Below are 19046 nucleotides of genomic sequence, written 5' to 3' on the forward strand. Positions count from 1 at the left end.
GCAACGTGGCTGGATGAAAAGCTGAGATTTCACCTTTTAAAACGAGCCGCGATCGATCGTCCTCTAATTCGTTTTCGCGATGCAGCAATTTTCTAAGATTCGCATAGATCTTCGAACTTGAAAGAAGTCTGAAGAAATATCATCGCCACGCTCGATCGCGTTTCACAGGGAAACAAAAATCCTGGCGAAAATGCGACTCGGTCGCAGAGAAAGCCGGCATCGTTTGTCGTTAAAACGAGCCGAACAAAATGATCGGGGGTGCCCTCCCGACCCCTGTTTCCAGCCTCCTGCGTCGAGCAGATCAATCGGACCAGTTGCCAGCATGAGAATGCGTCGAATATTATCGGCGAATTAAACGATACGAGTGAATAGCGAGGAGGACAAATCGAAAAGCACAATACACTCGGCAGGTTAACAAACCGATAGAAAGCGCGGAACGAGCGAGGCAAGTCGTCGCGGAGCGTATTGAAGTGTTTCGACGAGATGGCCGAAGAAGCGGCGCGGCGCCGCGGCGGCAGCGTCACAATAAAATCGCCATTATTCATGGGTGACTTGGTCGGAAAGGAGTGCAGATATAGTGACTACGAGGCCATAGTGAACCGTCCTCGTCGTCGTCGCCCGACGAAAGCATAACGACCGCCGCGCTGCGCCGCCCCGGAGAAAGTAGATCGAGGAAAGAATACACGGCTCGATTTACATCGCGCAGATTAATGCTGAATTGACTAAACGAGCACCGAAGCAATTGCGCGCCGGCAATAAAGTCTCGCTATGTCGACAGTTTTATTTGCTTTGGCCGTTACACGATTCCTCGTTTCACACCCGGATGCGTTTTAACTGTTAGCACCCCCGCCTCCTCCTCCACCTCCTCCTCCTCCCGGCGCCTCACCTGGCCGACTCTCGCTCGCGCTCGCGGATACTTCATTTGATAAAGCGCGATTCGACGATTGCGGTTGTTCTTCTAGAAAAATCCACGTAGGAGAGTCGAAACGGAAACTTCCCGGAGAAAGAAGGAAACTCTCCGGGCCAGTGAACTCTTTAAATTTCGATTCGCCGGGCGGCACAATTTGCAACTTTTTATCACCGCCGAGCCGGAACCGTAATTTTACGAACCGCTGGATAAGGGGCCAGCAGCCGGGCTCGCGATACCGACCGCGAGAATCGGCGTATCTCGATCGATTCCCGACGGCTCTGTCGCGCTTATGAAAGCTCCGGATACACGTAGTTTCAGACGAAGTCGCGGCCGATTTATCGGCCGATCGCCGCGTCGTATGGGAAAATCGTGGAAATTTTACTAACGGCGTTCAGAAGTTTGGTTTCGAGAGAGAGCGGTTGCTTCGAATGGATTTTCCAATGCGTTCCAGTGGAGATTTTTCGACTCACGAGGATCCAAATGAAAGCTCGAAGAACGTACTTTCGAACGAGGTAGCGTCCATTTGCGAAATATTGAGGCGTCCTATGGAAAATCGTGCGAACGCCGCTAATTGGCCGAGAAACGTGGCTTGAGTGGGCCGGGTTGCTTTCAATTGACTGTTGAATGCTCTCCTGTGGAGATTTTTGAACTTTTGGGACCGCGAATGAGAGCTGGAAAACTGCACTTCGAAACGGAATTATTTAGGTTTGCGGGATATTGCGACATCATTTTGGAAATCTTGGAAAATGCGCGCGAGCTTCACATTTTTTCATCCATCAATTTTTCATGATTCTCGAAATATCACAATTTGCCATAAATATCACAATGAATGAATGTTACGAGTCGTTCCATTTTTGAAGCACAATCTTTGAGCTTTAATTTGAGTCCTCGAGCATTAAAATATTTGCACGGAAAGGATCAAGAAATCCATTCGAAGCAGTCCCATAATCTCAGATCGTACGCCTCGAGACTATCAATAGGCTTTTCCCAATTTCCGCTGCAGTATCGCCGCTTTCCACGAACCTAAATAAATCTGTCATAAAGTACACTCTTTCAGCTTTAATTCGAGTCCTCAAACTTTAAAATACATCCACGAGAAGGATCAAGAAATCTATTCGAAGCAGTCCCACAATCTCAGATTGTACGCCTCGAGACTATCAATAGGCTTTTCCCAATTTCCGCTGCAGTATCGCCGTTTTCCACAAACCTAAATAAATCTGTCATAAAGTACACTCTTTCAGCTTTAATTCGAGTCCTCAAACTTTAAAATACATCCACGAGAAGGATCAAGAAATCCATTCGAATCAGTCGCATGCACTTAGACGACGCGTCCTGGCACTATCGATCGCATTTTCTTAATTTTCCCTGCGATACCCACATTTCCCACAAACCTAACTAATTTTCCCATAAAGCCCGATCTTCCAGCTTGCATCTAGTCGCATACGACCGAAGAAATGATCGAAGTATTAGAAAATCCCTTCGAATGAAAACCTTCGCCCTAAAAGTCAGCCTCCTCTCGATGGACGTTCCTCAATTTCCGACACTACGTCTCCATCTCCGCACAACCCTAATCGTCGCCGTCGTCGTCGTCTCAGAATCCTACGGCATTCATCGTAGGCCGCGGATCCTCGAAAACAAGCGTTCAGCATCGTCGACGCGTCGCGAGGCGGATGAGACCTCGCGAAAACCGCTCGTCGCGCCTAAAAGAATACTTTCGGCATAGGAATTAGAAGTGTCATCAGCTGCGACGATAAACGCGGCGTCGCGCGACGACGGGATAAGAGATCTCGTTACTCCAGTTAATCACGTATGGAAATATTTAGCGACGCGAGAATGGGCCACTCGACACAGAAAACCGCTCGCGGACTCCGAAACCGGGAGCCGAACGAGAACCGAGGCGACAGAAGTGCGAACGGATAGGCCGGGTCGGAAAAGGAAGATGGAACGGCGATGATAGAAGAAGAGGCGTCGGATGAGGGGTTGGCGGAGAGAGAGCGAGAGAGACCGAGAGAGTGGGAGAAAAAAAACGAAAAAGTTAACGATGACGGTAATACGTTCCGTATAATCCTTTGCCGAGGGATTTGGGTCAGGAATCTTTAATCTTCGTTGAAAGAAAATTCTAGAGGCCGCGAAAGGGAAAAGAGGCAAAACGAGCGAGCCGGCCAGAAAAAAATGCGCGGCAGAGGAAGAAAGCTGCGGAGGAAGCTCTCAGCGAAAGAGAAAGGTCCGCGAGCACGCGTGAAGATCTAATCAGCAAAGAATCGGCGCGGCGCGGCGCCGGAACGCTTCGGATTCCACGAGTTCCTGTCCCGCGTTATTGGCCCCGGTCATTGTTCCGCGGCAATAATCGTTTGTCCCCGCGCCGAAAAATCCAAATAAACCAGATCGGAACGCGAACGGCAATTTTGGCCTTTGTCCGCGGCCACTTTTGCTTTCCGCTCGCGGCCTCAAAATCGCCGGGATCGTTTCGTTATTCGAGGTTGGCCGAAAGTGCGATCTTCGCTGGATCAGGTTGTCGCGGCAAGAGCAAATAAACGGCGAAAGAGAAATCGCACTTCGAATTTCAAGGAGTCGTTGGAAACGGGAGTCTTCTGGCTTGAGAATCACGGTGGTCTCGGTAAAGGAGAACATTTTTTGAGTCTCCCAGAGGCGTTCGAAGCCGGCCGAAAATTCATGCATTCGGCTGACTTAGACGGCTGCTCAGGTTTCGTTCCGAGTGGAATAAAACGGTGTTGAAACAATCGTAGGACAAATTTTGTCACGTTTCTGGAAAGAGGAGGCTTCGATCTTGACATTCGTGACGGTCTGAGTGAGCGTAAAAAATTGTTCAAGCTCCGTACAGTTGTTCGAAGTTGCAAGAAGCGATCTTCGCTGACGCAGACAACGCTCGCGGCACGCTTCTCGCTCGAAGAGCGAGCGAGCAGCGTAAAAAAATCGCAGTGCGATTTTTTCGGAGTCGTTGGAAAGAGGAGACTCTAATCTTGAAATCCATGGCAATTTGAATGGTCGATAAAATTTTCTTCGCTTCGTACGGATGTTCGAATTCGACGAAGTCTGGACAATATGGGCTCCACTTTTTACGTTAGGTTGTAGCTACTTTCTGACGCGTTTCGCGATGGCAGGACATTGCTGAAAAAATTGCCACTTAGCGAAGATTGAAGCGGAGGTTTCATCCGTTAAAGTAAGCCATGATGCATTTTCGTACGATCCTTTTCCATGATTTTTTCATAAATAAATCCCTAGAATGGAATTACCAGTCTAAACGCATTATCGGGCACTTCCGGTGATTTCACTCTGTTCCGATGGATAATTAAAGCATAAATTATCGTCGTTAAATACGATAGATATTTACGAATCGAAATACGACGTTACTAAAATATTGTTGTATACGCAATTCTATAATATTACATACTGCAACGAAAACAGCACTGCCAGCTATTCGAAGCAAATAAAACCGATTCCGACGACCGATTTACTTTAATACGTGGCAACAGATGCAATATTGTACGTTGTTTAATACACAGTATCCGATTCCGATAACCAATCGTCCGTAAACAAATTGATTTTCGTAATGAATTATTTTAGATCGCCCGTGAAATTATTTCACAGAGAAATCGGATTTTTTTACGGCCGGAAGAACCTAGCTAGTTTATGATAGCTCGTTTCATAATGAACGGTGCATAAATAACCATGTTACGAATCGAGTCAGCCCATCGACGATTTTAGGCCAACGTGCTCGGCTAACACGGCTGCCGTGCAAATGGACATTGCCTGTCTTTCGCATGATGCAGACGATGTAATTGAGAAATATGCGTGTAAAGAGTTCGCCGAACTCGTCACTCCGCCGCAAGATTTATGGCGAACGCGAGGTAAAGCTTTTCCTCGCAGAAATGGATCGGCTCGTATTTTCCCCGATATCCGCCGCTAAATAGACGATCCAGGCCTCGTTTATACCGGGTGCCCGGTTACAGTCTCGATTTACTAATTAATTGAACCGCCGCGGCGGAGAAAATGAATTTTCTTCCGGCGGATTCGTCCGCGAACGGAGGAAACCGGTTTTACAGAGAATTTATAAAGGCTTCGACCCCGGTCAGGGATTTATCGCAAAGAGTGTCGGCCCTTTTCACGCGCGGTCTCGCCGCCGAACAAATTCCTATGGGAACGTACGCAGGAATCAATTTCGACCCCGTTACCCCGAAAATCATGCAGATATTTGGTTATTGGTTATCGGAGGTTATCGGAGATACTGACAGGAGTTTCTCGATTTTCAGTATCGGAGCGAAAGTATTTCTTAATTGCTGCGAGCGTACCGTGAAAAGCGATCGTTTCAGCTTTCATTTGGGTCCTTGAACGGCGGAAAATATCCGTGGATAATTTTTGGGAAACCGATTTAAACAATCCGCGCGCAGGAACTTTACGAGGTATCGATCGCTTTCTCGCGATTTTCGAGACGCTGTGACGTTTTACAGAAACCTAAGTGGATCCACTGCGAAGTACAGTCCTTCGGCTTTCATTTGAGCCCTCAAGTGTTGGGAAATTCCGGCGAGAAAGCATCGATAAATTCAATTTAAGCAACCCCATGCTCTTAAGTGGATCAGATCTGCCCTCTATGGGGTTGCTGTTATTCGATTATTACGGTGCTGTCCGTAGCAATTTTTCAACTGTTGAGGGCTCAAATGAAAGCTGAGAAAGTGTACTTTATGACGAATTTGTTTAGGATCGCGGAGATCGTCGTATCGTTTGGAAAATCGCGAAAAATCGATCGATAGATACGGGAAATATCGTTTATGGGCATCGGGTTGCTTCGAATCGAGTTTTCAATGTTTTCTCCTAGGAATTTTTTAACTTTTCATTACTCAAACGAAAGCTAGAAAAGTGTGCTTTAATATACAGTCAACTAGATTCCTGGAAAATGGCGACACGAAATAAAAAATTGAGAAACATGTTCGGATAGTCCTCAGAAACACAATTCGCAAGGTGTCCATCGCGGTGGAATAAACGACTTGATTATCCACGTTGCGGAAATATTCGAGATTCCCGGACCGGTTTCGGGAAAAGGAGCATACCGAAAATATTTGGCGTTCCTAATAAGTAGGTAGACGCTGGAATCAGGGCGAGACGAGCGGTGATATTGGATCCGTCGCGTCGCGGTCTTTCCCGCAGCTCCCGTCGCGTCGCGGCCAGAAATCTATGAAAATTTCGTGGCAAACGCGATGAACGTGCGCGTTGGTTCCACTTGAATTGTGCCGGCACGGCACTGCAGTTCGAACTAATAAACGAACGGCTCTTTCATTGCTACCTGCCGGCGTGTCAACAAAGTTCGCTGCCGCGCTCTGTCGACAATTTAGCGCGCCGCGCGGATCTAGATCCGACGGATGTAATATTTTTTTCACAGCGATTGCGTTCCCGCAAACGTAATCCATGGGGGAAAGAGATTCATTTGTCTACGGGCTTTGATCAGGGCTAGATTTAGGAATTTGATGAGACTTTTATGGGACCCAAGGTGTGTCACAAGGCCATTGGTGATCATGTGAACAGTTCTCAGTAGTTAGTGATCAAATGGTCAGTGATCAAATGGCCAGCGTTCAAGTGATCAGTGATCAGTGGTCAATGATCAAGTGGCCAGTGACCAAATGGCCAGTGATCAAGTGATCAGTGACTAGGTGGCCAGCGATCAAGTTATCAGTGATCAGTGGCCAGTGATCAGTGGCCAGTGATCAAGTGGCCAGCGATCAAGTGATCAGTGATCAGTGGTCAGTGATCAAGTGGCAAGTAATCAAGTGATCAGTGATCAGTGGTCAGTGACCAAGTGACCAGTATTCAAGTGGTCAGTGATCAAGTGGCCAATGATCAAGTGATCAGTGGTCAGTGACCAAGTGACCAGTATTCAAGTGGTCAGTGATCAAGTGGCCAGTGATCAAGTGATCAGTGGTCAGTGATCAAGTGGCAAGTAATCAAGTGATCAGTGATCAGTGGTCAGTGGTCAGTGACCAAGTGGCCAGCAATCAAGTGATCACTGATCAGTGATCAGCCGAGCGATCAACTTTCCCACATGTGAGCAGCATTGTGCACTTGTATCGTACCATTGCTCTGTATTATTGTAAATAAAACGTCACATCGTTTTCGAAAAAGGACCATGTAATCACTTTTTTCCCCGGTCGCGTTGCGACGGCTGTCGTTTCGGGCTGGATACGTCACCTGTTCGGTGTCAATCACGATGTTCGTCCGACTGGGGGCGGGCCAAACAATTTTTCCTGGCGGCGGCGACAAAGAAGCGAGATGGAACAAAAGGAACTGCCATTGGAAAAAATTGTCTTTAAAAGAATCGAAAAATAAAGGGAGCTCCGCCGCCATAAGGCAATATCGAGCGGCTCGCGCGATACTGGGATACCAGAAAACATCGTTCCCGTTTTCTCATTTTTCGGTAGGATCTTCCATTCTCCGATGGAGAACCGGGGGAGAGAGAGAGCGAAAAAAAGGAAACTATCAAGTTCCTCGGGGGCCTTGAGTTATTAGCTTCGGGGCGATTTTAATTTTAAATTCTCGCAAATCGCGTCTCCGCTATCGATCGACGCGGGATATCTCGCTATCGGACGGCTTAAACGGAAAAATAATCCCCTGGCAAATATACTGCAGGATAGAATTACAAGTTCGCTTATTTTTCCGCTCGTTTATTGTTGCTATTAAAATTATTGCCGCGATCGATCGAGCGCGATGATTTACCGCGCGCGGCAAGTTCGAATTTCTTCCAAATATTTGTCGAATTATACTAAAAAAAAATAACGATTCTCAAAGCGGAATGCAAATTTCGAACACGATCTTGAATTATTTTTATACGTATCGCCCGGCGGAATCTTAACTTTATCGATTGGATTAGCCGGGTCGAGCCTCCTGCCACGTTGTATATCAATTTCGCCGGATGCCAGAAGCGATTTTTTATATTTAGCGACCTCCGTTACCATTTTTATCGGCCATTCGATACCGTTCCGCCAGCAAACCGGATACCTGCAACGAACTTCTATCTGGAACATTCTAAAACCATCGCGGAAGCGTCATCGATAACTTAGTTAGCCGGCAAACTAAACTCTTTCGCGTGCCACATTTCGCAGAGCCACTTCTGCTAATTTCCGCAGTTTTCCTGGAATATCCCGGGAGCCGAACATCGTCACTCGGTACACAGAAAAAAGCTCAATCTCTATTGTACATTAAAGTCAGAATAAATTGGAATAAATTAGGCAGAGAGAGAGAGAGAGAGAGAGAGAGAGAGAGAGAGAGAGAGAGTAGATTAGTTAGAATAAAAATGTCAGAATAAAAAGGTCCGAATAAAGTAGTCGGAATAAATTAGTCATTGGTTCGAAGTGTCTTACCAAAAATAATCACTTTCGTCGGCCACGTTAGACAAAAATACTTCCATTAGACCCAATTACGTATTAATTCTTATCGTTACTCACGATTATTCGGAGTAATCGTTAATGAGACACGATGATAAATAATATCCAGCGATCAGTCATCGTGATTTCTAACTGCGTACAGTAATTTCTCCCCAATTCGCGCTCAGATTGCGCACAAAAATGGACAATTTGGGAAGAGAAGATACGATTATCTGTGCCGTCTGCTACTTGTGTCGAAGTTTCAAATTTTCGAAAAAATTGTCGTTATTCGAACAGCTATAACTTTGTGCAAAAAAATCGTAAAGCGATGGAACTAGGCTTATTTTAAAGCCGGAAGTGTCTACTTTCAGATGCTGTAGGTTAATGTCTTCAACAAAATTTATTTGCCACCCGGTGGATGGGAAACCTCGTTCTAGATTTTACCTAAAATCTGGAATTTTCGAAAAATTGGTGATATTCGAACAGCTATAACTTTGTGCAAAAAAATCGTAAAGCGATGGAACTAGGCTTATTTTAAAGCCGGAAGTGTCTACTTTCAGATGCTGTAGGTTAATGTCTTCAACAAAATTTATTTGCGACCTGGTGGATGGGAAACCTCGTTCTAGATTTTACACAAAATCTCGATTTTTTAAAAAATTGGTGATATTCAAACAGCTCTAACTTTGTGAAAAAAAATCGTATAACGATGAAACTTGGCTTATTTTAAAGCCCGAAGTGTCTACTGTCGGAAGACATTAGTCACTTTCTCCTAAAAAAATTGATTTATGATATGACGGATGGGAAACCTCGTTCTAGATTTTACCTAAAATTTCGAATTCTCGAAAAATTGATCATATTCGAACAGCTATAACTTTGTGCAAAGAAATCGTACAATAATGGAACTCGGCTCATTTTAAAGCCTGAAATCTCTACTTTCTCCAAGTATAATTCATTTTCGTCGAAAAAATTATTCGAAGACACAGCCGTAACAATTTATATCGGACAAAGTAGAAACGAGTCGTTTATAGAATCTTGGAATTGGAGAAACGGCATACATTAATTATTTTCTTCAATTATCACTGATTATTACAGCAGCGATCGAGGTCGTAATCATTAGCAATGTCTTCGATTATATGCATGATCCAAGCCCGTGGAAGAAGCCGCTTTCTTAAACAATCATCTGAAACAATTTCATTCGGAATCCAGAGAAACCCGTCTTGCGCTTCCTGCAGCTTCGCGACGTTAATTCGCTGTGGATAAAGGAGGAAGCTTCTCGGAGAAAAGAATAAGCGTGTCGAGATACTAAGCCAAGTAGGATCGAAGCTAAGGAATTTCGTTAGACGGCAGAACTTATCGAAAGGCGTCGTTAGAGTTTACAACGGCGAGGCGAGGCGCGGCGGAGCGTTTCGCTATCTCGAGATCCGTTCGCCGGCTTTTGTTCCTTTTATTATTTCTAACGCAGTCTCGCGCTGTTTCCGTAGCGTTAATCCCGGCCGCGGGAGCGGATTGGAGCGGAGCGGAGCGGAGAACCGAAGCGGATTGGAGCGGAGCCGAAACGGAGGAGCCGGAGAGAGCGCCGCCGTTGGATATGTCGCTTATTACACTGCAAAAACTTTTCTCATTTCGATTCGCTTCGCACGAGAATACGAAAGGTATTGCGTGGGGCTATTGGACCAACTAACAGAGTCAAAGCCCCGGAATGTTATGAGAGGATTGCGGAGCATCTATTTACGCACAGCATTATTGCACACGGTAAAACAGCCAATATCGCAACTCGCGGGCATCGAATCTTCCGAGATTCCGTTCCCGAAATTCGGGGTCCGTCAACTTCTCTTTACTAAACCGATCGATCGTTTGGCAGTACCGTTTATACAGCACGATCCTCCAGCTTTCATTTAAGCCCTCGTACGTTCGAAAATTCCCACGGGAAAGCGGAGAAAAATTCATTCGAATCTGCCTCACGTTCTGAAACTGTTTTTCAGTACCGTGGACGGGATTTCTTTAATTTCCTACGCGATATCAAAATCTCGTACGAAACTTAATTATTCCATCTTAAACTACGATCTCTCAGCTACAATCTGCGATTTCAAAAGTGTAAATATCATCGCGGGAAAGCGCCGAAAAATTATTTCGAAGCGCGCGCATAGATCTTGCTTTTACGCTGTTCTTCTAAGATATCGATTAATTTTTCACGATTTTCGAAATGTCGCGGTCATTCTCCGCGAACCTAAGCGGATCTATCGTGAAGTACGGGATTCTAGCTTCAATTCGAGTGGTCAAATGTTGAAAAATTTCCACGAGAAAGCATCGAGAAAATAAATTTAAGCAACCCCGTATCCTTCGGTCGGTTCTGTCTGATATCGTGGAGTTGCTTCGATTCGATTTTTTGATGCTTTCACACAGGAATTTTTGAACTTTCGACGACTCAATCGAAAGCCAGAACAGTGTACTTTACGACAAATTCGTTTAGTTTCGCGGAAAATCGTCGTGTCGTTTTGAAAATCGCTAACGCGAAGACGATGGAGCAGCGGAGATAAACTTAAGACGATGCATTCTCATTTCAGTGACACGGATATCGCGTAACCGTTACTTATCCGTTTAGTTTGTTTCGTTTCGAGATCTGCAGATGCATGTTTCGCATCAGCGAGTCGCAAACATTTTCCGACGCTTTTACAATTGTTCTGGCGAACGAATAACCGGCAACCTGCACCGGAAACAGGATCCCCGTCGAAGTACATTTTCGCATCGTTAGAATAATTTCGGAAACGTCGAAAGAAAGATATGTTCTGCTTTCGATGACGTGCGATTCTTTCCCCGAAAAATGTCTCGAAGCCAAAATACATCGTAATTCCCGTAACTCGATCCCCTCGTATCGGCTCGGAGCGCGCGTTCCCGCATGTCCACCGCGAGCATAATGTTTTAAAACGACGAAGAAAAATATTTTCTATAACGTAAGACCCGCAGGAAGATAACTCGGAGTGTTTTAAACAAATCCGGCTTATGGTTTTCCCGCGGAAAATATTCTGAAATTCGCATAATTCGCGCTCGACGAAACTGGGTCACCTCGCATCGACTCGCCACCGTACGTTTTCGCTTTGAAACAATTCTGAAAGTGTCACAAAAAAACGTTGTTGTCTCGCGTAAGATACGCGGCAAGATGCCGGAAAAACGTTACGAAAAATTCGGGGAGCATAGTTTTCCCTGCAAAAGAGAGAAAGAAAAATACCAAAAGTCGCGCCAACCTCGGCCGCTTTGTGCCGACTCGAGAAGCGAACGTTCTCGCTTATTTTTTAATTTCTCCTCCGAAACAATTTCGGGGACCGTTCGAAAAAATGTTTTCGATCGCGCAACACACGCGGCAACACGGCCGAATAGTTTCGAGCGAAAGCGCGCGGTGGTTTTCGTTGGAAAAAAAAATGGTTAACGTCGCTGGAACTGGCACCCTTCTTAACCGTTTTACAGTGGCTGGCTGGCGCAGCGATCTCGTTTCGTCGGTGTTATTTCTATGTTTAGTAGATATATTATAGCAGAGACGGGGGCATTCCCTTTTCCTGACCTCACTTTGTCGATAATGGTATATCCGCCGTCCTCGCTTTTGTTCCTTTTCACTTGCCCATTATTGTTCCTCTTTGTCTTCGCTGGGAAGACAAGCGATTCGCCAATGAAGCGATCGCAAATTCTCCGGCCGGCGCCTTTGTAATCGCGCCGAGAACTGCCCCGGGATTGCGCGGACCGTATCGTGCATTAAACAAAATCGGATTATTCACTATCGTCGTTATAATCCCCGTAGAAATATTTCATTCGGCCCGTTTCGAGATGAAATTAACGGCGAGCCTCGGATGACGTCGGTCCTGCGAAAACGTGCCGCTTCGGAATATTCGACGGGCGCGCATCGCGCGAGAAAAATCGCCGCGATCAAGCGTAGAACCCGGCGGAAGGTTCGCGCTAGCTAGCCTAATCGGTGAAGCGACGATTAAGCTACTGGGCGCTCGCGATAAAAAGTCCGAGAATACAATTAAATCGCGAGTGTCCGCTTGTTCGATCTATGAAATCGGACTCGAAAAATGAAGGAACTCGCTTGAAAAAATGCGATAAAAAAATATAACAAAACCGGAGGAATCGATGAAATTGGCGCAGGAGGCAGCAGGAGGTTCCTTGTTAATTAGTCCAATCGGGAAAGTGAAGATCATGCTACTTCGGAATCGTTCGGTAGAAAAATTCGGGTCATGTTTTATTTCCGGTCTCGCGCAGGAAACTGCGGGAACCGTGTTAAATTTAAAATCGTCACGCCGACAAACGACTCGATAAAAATTCATGTAATTTATATAGGGCGTAGCCGAAGGTTCGCCCGAAGTAGGCCAACCGGTAAAACCGAGATCATGCTACCGATACTTCCGGAACAAAATTCCGGACCGAAACCATCTTTCCCGAGGAGATCGTAACGAGCTCCGGGAACACGCCGAACGTTACGCCACGGCTGAACTACTTAATAAAAATCGATGTAATTATTCTCGAAGCTAGCCAGGGGATCGGCCTAACTAGTCCAGTTAGTATGATGTCGATCGTGCCAGCGATATTCTTTAAGAAAATTCTAGATCGATGCGTCTTTCTCGACTTAAAATACTGCGACGACCTTCGGAAACGCCGTGAACGAAAAATCATGCGACGGACGGACCGCTGGATAAAAATCGCTGCAATTAAGAAAGACGATGGTCAGACGTCCGTATTAACGGCGGCAATTGATAAAACGGAGATCGGAGTGTCGCGGGGCCCGAGAAAAATTCCGGCCGGTGACCTTTCGCCGTGTATTACCGTCGGCGATGCTTCGCGAATTTCCGGTATTCTCAATGGGCTGTCCCTGAGCTTGTATCGATTCCTCGACATCTCTCAAGATGAGAAATAAAAAGCTGAAAAGAGACAAGGGAAGTCGCGAGGTAACTGCCCGTATAACCCAGATCGATGTATTCGTGGAACATTTGCCATCGGGGATTTCCCCAGGTGGCGGCTGTCATGTACCACGCCGGGACGTGTAACAGGTTCACCTACAGTCGAAGGAGCTGACACGGACCGGCTCTTGTTTAATCTCATTCCGTCTCTTTTTTTTCCCCCGCGTTCCTTTTTCTCTGCCGTCCGTTTTCAGATGCTCCCGCCAGCCAGGCCGCCGCGTTCTTCCGCGAAACCTCCTTTGAATCGTTCAATTAAAACCGTCTGGTCGAGTGTCCGCTGTTTTCGTTCACCGAGCACACGAAAACATTTTCCAGGAGTGCATTGTCCCGGTCTATTCGCGGAATTGCAGTAATTTCTGCCGGAAATGTGCGGAGAATCGGAATCGAAACCGGCAAATCCGAGAATACTAAGTCGCGACTCTTCTCGAGGCGAAAAATAATTGTATAATAATCTATACCGTCTAGATCGATTCGAAAAAGCCTCTACTATAATCTCTCTATAATTATCTCCAATGAAAAATATTTTTTCATTAGCGAAAACGAATTTTTCTCCCACGATTTCTCCTCCTCGGAAACTCTGCGTTCGAACGTCTCTCCAGGGTCTGGAAAATTTTTTCCACGATTCCGATTAGCACGATCTTCAAGATTAGAGTTTCCTCTTTCGAACGACGTCAAAGTTTTCGATCTACGATTTTTTCTCCCTTCTTTATCGCGGTCCGAAGCGACCGAGGTCGACGTTGCGGGAAACGAATTCTGACAAATATTCGATTTTAATTCCAATTCCTAACCGAAGGTAATTCAGAGGCCACGTGACACAATTCGGAGGCAATTCGGAGGCCACGTGACACGATTCAAAGGCAATTCGGAGACCCAAACCGACCATTTTGTATTATCTTCCGTTGCGAGTCGCGTCCGAGCTGATCGATTGTACGAAAAGCGTTTTATCCGCCCGATAAATCCAAGTTCGTTTCGCGGATTATCAGATAAAAATCCGTCGGAGCTCGGAAATGCGCGACGTTAAATAAGCCGCGGAAGTTCGGTCGTTAAAATAAAAAAAGGGGAGTTGCCAGTACCCGGCTAATTATTGCACGAGTTCGGTAGGTTTTCCGCGAGTGGCCGGCTAGTTTGTACGTATCGTAAACAGGCGGACGTTAATTGGATATAAACACGTTCGGGAATATAAGAAGAGACAGACGGCGGCATCGATATTCCGCGCTGGATGCTGAATATCAAACGTCGCCGTCGTCGGAGCTTCGCGGACGGCTGTTGGCAAATAGCCGCTCGAGCGTTTCTGCCACTTCGGGAACTGTCAGCACATTGTAGCGCTGGATAGATATTTTGGAATTTCGGGACACTTGGCGGTTCCCTTCGCAATGAGCCCGCTTGTCGGCGAACTGTTTGCTCGTGTCTTGCGGCGGTTATGATATGAGCTTTATTTAAGCGCCACACGACTATAATTTCTGTTTGTTTATTGTTGGTTCCAACGACGACACAATGTGGATACGGATGCCAGTGGTTCTATTAAGTGGCAACCGATTCTAGGTGAAACGACGAAGAACGGAGATACGACGGCTCGAATGATACGTTTTTTGTTTATCGATGGAACACGCAGCCAATTCTTCGTCGAACCAAATGCTCCCGAACGCGTCTCCGCTTTTCCGCGCATGTTTCTACGTTACCGATTAGTTTTCTATAAAGTTAAGTATTACCAACGGAAACTGCGATTTTTAAGCTTTCGTTCGAGCTGTCGAAAGTTAAATAATTCTCACGGGAAGGTTCGTAAAAACGGCATCGAAGCATCCCCGTTCCCAGAACACAGAAACGTTACATGATCGCTTGAAATTCATTGTTCGAAGACTTCGCATGAAGATTTTTCAACCGTTGACGTCCGAAACGAAAGCCGAGAGAACGTAGTTCACGACAGCCTCGCTTAGATTCCTGAAGGATGGCGGTGTCGCGAGGAAAGCGATGAAAACCTGACGGACGACACGCCTCGAACGCGACGTAAATGCAGGGCGCTGCTTAAATTACGTTCGAACTTCTTTCGCATGAAAATTATCCGGCTTTCAATATCGCGAACGAAAGCCGTCGGAACTCGCGGCACAATACACCCATTCAGCCTCCTCGAACACCTTTCTGCTTGCCTAGGATAATTCGCAACGTCTTATTCCCCGGCGAGAAGTTGAAAACCCCGGCGCGTTTTCGGTGCGAGCCTTTCGATCTTCTCCGTCGAATCCCGTGGCCCGAGTTTCCCCGTCCGTAGAATCATAAGCGACATAAGCGAAGCACGACTAGTTGTAATTCCGTTTGGATTTACATTCGGAGCCGTGAAATTCCGCGATAAGTTCGCCGCGGAGCTCGCAACTCCGATTACGAACGCTCGTTTCGCTTATCCCAGCGCGCCGCGCCGCGAGGCGCCACGCCTCGCCTCGCCTCGCCGCGCCGCGCCGCTTAATCCGCGGCCACGATTGTTCCCGGACCGTTAAGAAAGCCGGCCCGGGTAAGACAGAGGCGGAAACAACAATAAAAAGTCACCGGGAGAGACGCGGGGGGAATTGCACGGCGACTCCTATCGCCGCGATTGGCGTCTCGTTGACGCCCGGCGCCGCCCCGGTCGGATTAGCGGCGGGAAACAGTTGCAAATTGTTGGCTTTGCGCGGCAACTTTCGCGAATTCTTCGAGTAAGAAGTTCGCGGGCCGGTTCTCGGCGACATTTCCCCGGGGTGGAGCAGCCCGTCGGCCAAGTGACCGCGATGAAAAGCGATAAATAAGGATCGATTGGATTTCTATACCGTGCGGCAAGTTTTCCTCCGATAATAGGAGCGAGAACACGCTTTCTGTCTCTGTCGTCTCTGTTTCTCTCTCTCTCTCTCTCTCGATCTGTCTCTTGCTTTCTCTCTCGATCCCTCTCTCTCTCTCGCCCTCTCTTCCGCTGATTCAACCAGTAACTTCTGGACTAAGCGGATTAACCGACCCTCTGACGACGGAAACGGTTCTGTTCTATCTGCTACCGTAACTCGCCGTTTATCCAGAGCTCATCCTCTGAGACGATGTTATGATAAGAATCGTCCACTTCGTTGGAACTCGGTTAATGTGTCCTATTATGCGCGGATTCGAACAGCGGGATCAGCCGGGCGGGGCGACTTGTTGTCCCGTCGTTGCTCTCGTTCGACTAATCGCGCGGCGGTCCAGGCTTCGTGCACCCACAGCTCGTGCACCCACAGGTCGCGCGGCCATCTTGAGGGTTTCCAGGAACTTCGGTGTGTTTCTTAGAGCCTTGTTTCGTGCCGGGGATATTCAAATTGCCGCGGAATTCCGAAAATATTGCGACCTTCATTTGCTCCTCGCTGCAAACGATTTGTTAAGCTATTTTTAATTGTAAATCGTTACGGTCCTTTGGAAATTATCGAATGATCGCCGATAGAGGATGCGTTGATTTTGTCGTTGAAATTTGCAAAGATTGGCTGTCTTGATTAAAGCGAAAGGATATAAATGAATATTTATAAATTCGTGTCCGTGAACCAGGAATTCAGGATTCGTGTCTCTACGAATTATGAATTTATTTGGAAGAATTATGAATTACTAGCGTGTTTCTATAAATAACGAGCTGTCGTCCTCTTTCTATAAACGATGAATTATAACCTTATTTGCATGAATTCCAAATCTATTTGTAGGAATAATGACATCAATTAAATCCGCGTTCCGACGCGATGTCTGCCGCGCTGGCTCCTCTTCGGAACGATTTTTGATTACGTTCCCGGCGGTCTTTTTGGACTTTTATGAGCTCGAATGGAAGCTGTAAGAACGCGGCTTGTGAATGGTTCGGTTCGGTTTGCTTGGAAATCCGTGGAAATGGTGTAAAAAGTTGATTAGGATCGATTGCTCGGTGAAACGCCGCCCGGATTTCGTAGGGATATTTCGTGCGGGATTTTTGAATGATTTCCTCGGCGAATATTTTGAACTTCCGCGTGCGCGAATGAAAGCTGCCGGAGGGCCGCGCTTTCTATTAGGTCCACTTAGTTTTGTGGGAAAATTCGGGATCGCTGTGAAAAATCGATAAGTTCCCGCGGAGATAGTTCGTAAACCCGTGCTTGAATTCGAAGGGATTACTTGGAATCCATTTTAAACTACTTTCCTGGAAAAATCCGCGAACTTTTAAGGGCGCAAATGAAAGCCGGTAAATTGCACTTTCTAATGGGCTCATTTAGATTTCGCAGAAGAAGAGAGATCGCGATGAAATATTGATCGGATCGATGGCTCGGAGGCATCGACTTTATAAGATTTTATTAGGATTTTCCAATTACACTTTTTTATAATTACCGTTGATTCGAATGAAATCTATCGTGTACCTACCCGCTGGAAAGTGCGTTTAATCAGCTTTAATATGCACCCTTAAAAGTTCATAAACTCGTACGGCGAAATATTTTTAAATCGATTTAAAGCAATCTTCGAGCCCTCGAGGTCGGAGTTTTGCCGGATTTTTCCTCCTAAACTCGGAGCAACAATTACCCGTCGTGCTCCGCGTCGATTACGGCTCTGTCAGCGAGAAACACAAAGCTCGAGATTCCCCATAAAATTCGAGATCTTTCCGGAAATGCTCGTGCTTTATCGGCAGTTCGAAGTCGGTAAATAGGAACTTATCAATTATCTTGGAGAGAGCCGAATGCTGTTACGAAAGCTCGCCGAGCGGTAATTTATCGATCCGACCTCGCAGATTTTAGTGGACTTCGCTGCACCTAATGCACCGCCAACTAATAACAATTAAAAACGGTTGAGCGGCCCTCTCGTAACGACTCAACGCCGGTTATGTTTTCTCCAGCAATTATTTGGCGTCGTTTAGGATTTTCTCTTCTTTTTTTGCTGCGGTCGGCGATTAATTAGAAACTGGGATTATTAGCCGGCGAACTGTGAACGTTGCTGTTCAATCAGGACGATGATGGATTTCGCGAGTACATACACATACTGTACTGTTTGTCAGTGGCTCGTCATAAACTCGTCGTAACACTTTGGGAGCTCGCGGTCGGATCGCACTGCGTATAGTGATTCGGATTTCTCAATTTGCTAAGCGATATTGCGAATTTCTGCAAATGGAAATTAATCTATCATGAAGCGCGAGGATCCAGCTTCTGTTTGCCGTCTCGAAAGTTTGGAAATTCTACCGGCAAGCAATGGAAAATTGATTTTGAACACCCCCGTAGCGTGATATATTGCCTTTCGGGCTATCGATCGGGATTTCCTGATTTTGTGAACGATGTTGCAATTTTTCTGAAATGGCGATGGGACTGCCCTAAAGAGCATTCTTCTAGCTTTAATTTCCACCCTCGAAAGTCTGAAAATTTTCATGGGAAGCATCAGGAAATCGATTTTGAACACCCCCACAGCGTTACAGCTCGTTTGCGGAATAACCGTTCGGGATATTTCGATTTTTATCGCCGAGTGTAGCAATTTGTTCGAAATGCGAATGTATCTATCTGGAAGAGCATTTTTCTGGCTTTCATTCGCGCTATATAAAGTTGCAAATATCTAATGAAAAGTTATTGAAAAACGAAGTCGAATCTATCCCCCTTCTAGATCACATTTCTCCAGATTATCGGTCAGCAATTCTTAATTTCCATCACAGGAGAGCAATCATTGTATAACTGCGACGGATCTATAATAAAATACGACGTCCCAGTTTTCATTTCTTGTCTCACAAGTCGAGAAATGTCCAGCACAGAATTAATTGCCATAAATTTTAGAACATCCAGATCTTTGCTATTCTCGATTCACGTATCCCGGTGAGCTGTAGATCGATTGTCCCCAATTTTTCCAGAGGTTATG

The 19046-nt window shown here is 46.2% G+C and overlaps 1 protein-coding gene across 2 annotated transcripts in view; it reads right to left on the bottom strand.

Annotated features, from left to right (window-relative positions):
- The window catches only part of LOC117227051 (neural cell adhesion molecule 2), a 303120-nt gene that overhangs the window by 91188 nt on the left and 192886 nt on the right, over positions 1-19046 (bottom strand). The gene's annotated exons all lie outside the window — the stretch shown is intronic.

The sequence above is a fragment of the Megalopta genalis genome, chromosome 5 (assembly GCF_051020955.1).
Source record: "Megalopta genalis isolate 19385.01 chromosome 5, iyMegGena1_principal, whole genome shotgun sequence".
NCBI lineage: Eukaryota > Metazoa > Arthropoda > Insecta > Hymenoptera > Halictidae > Megalopta > Megalopta genalis.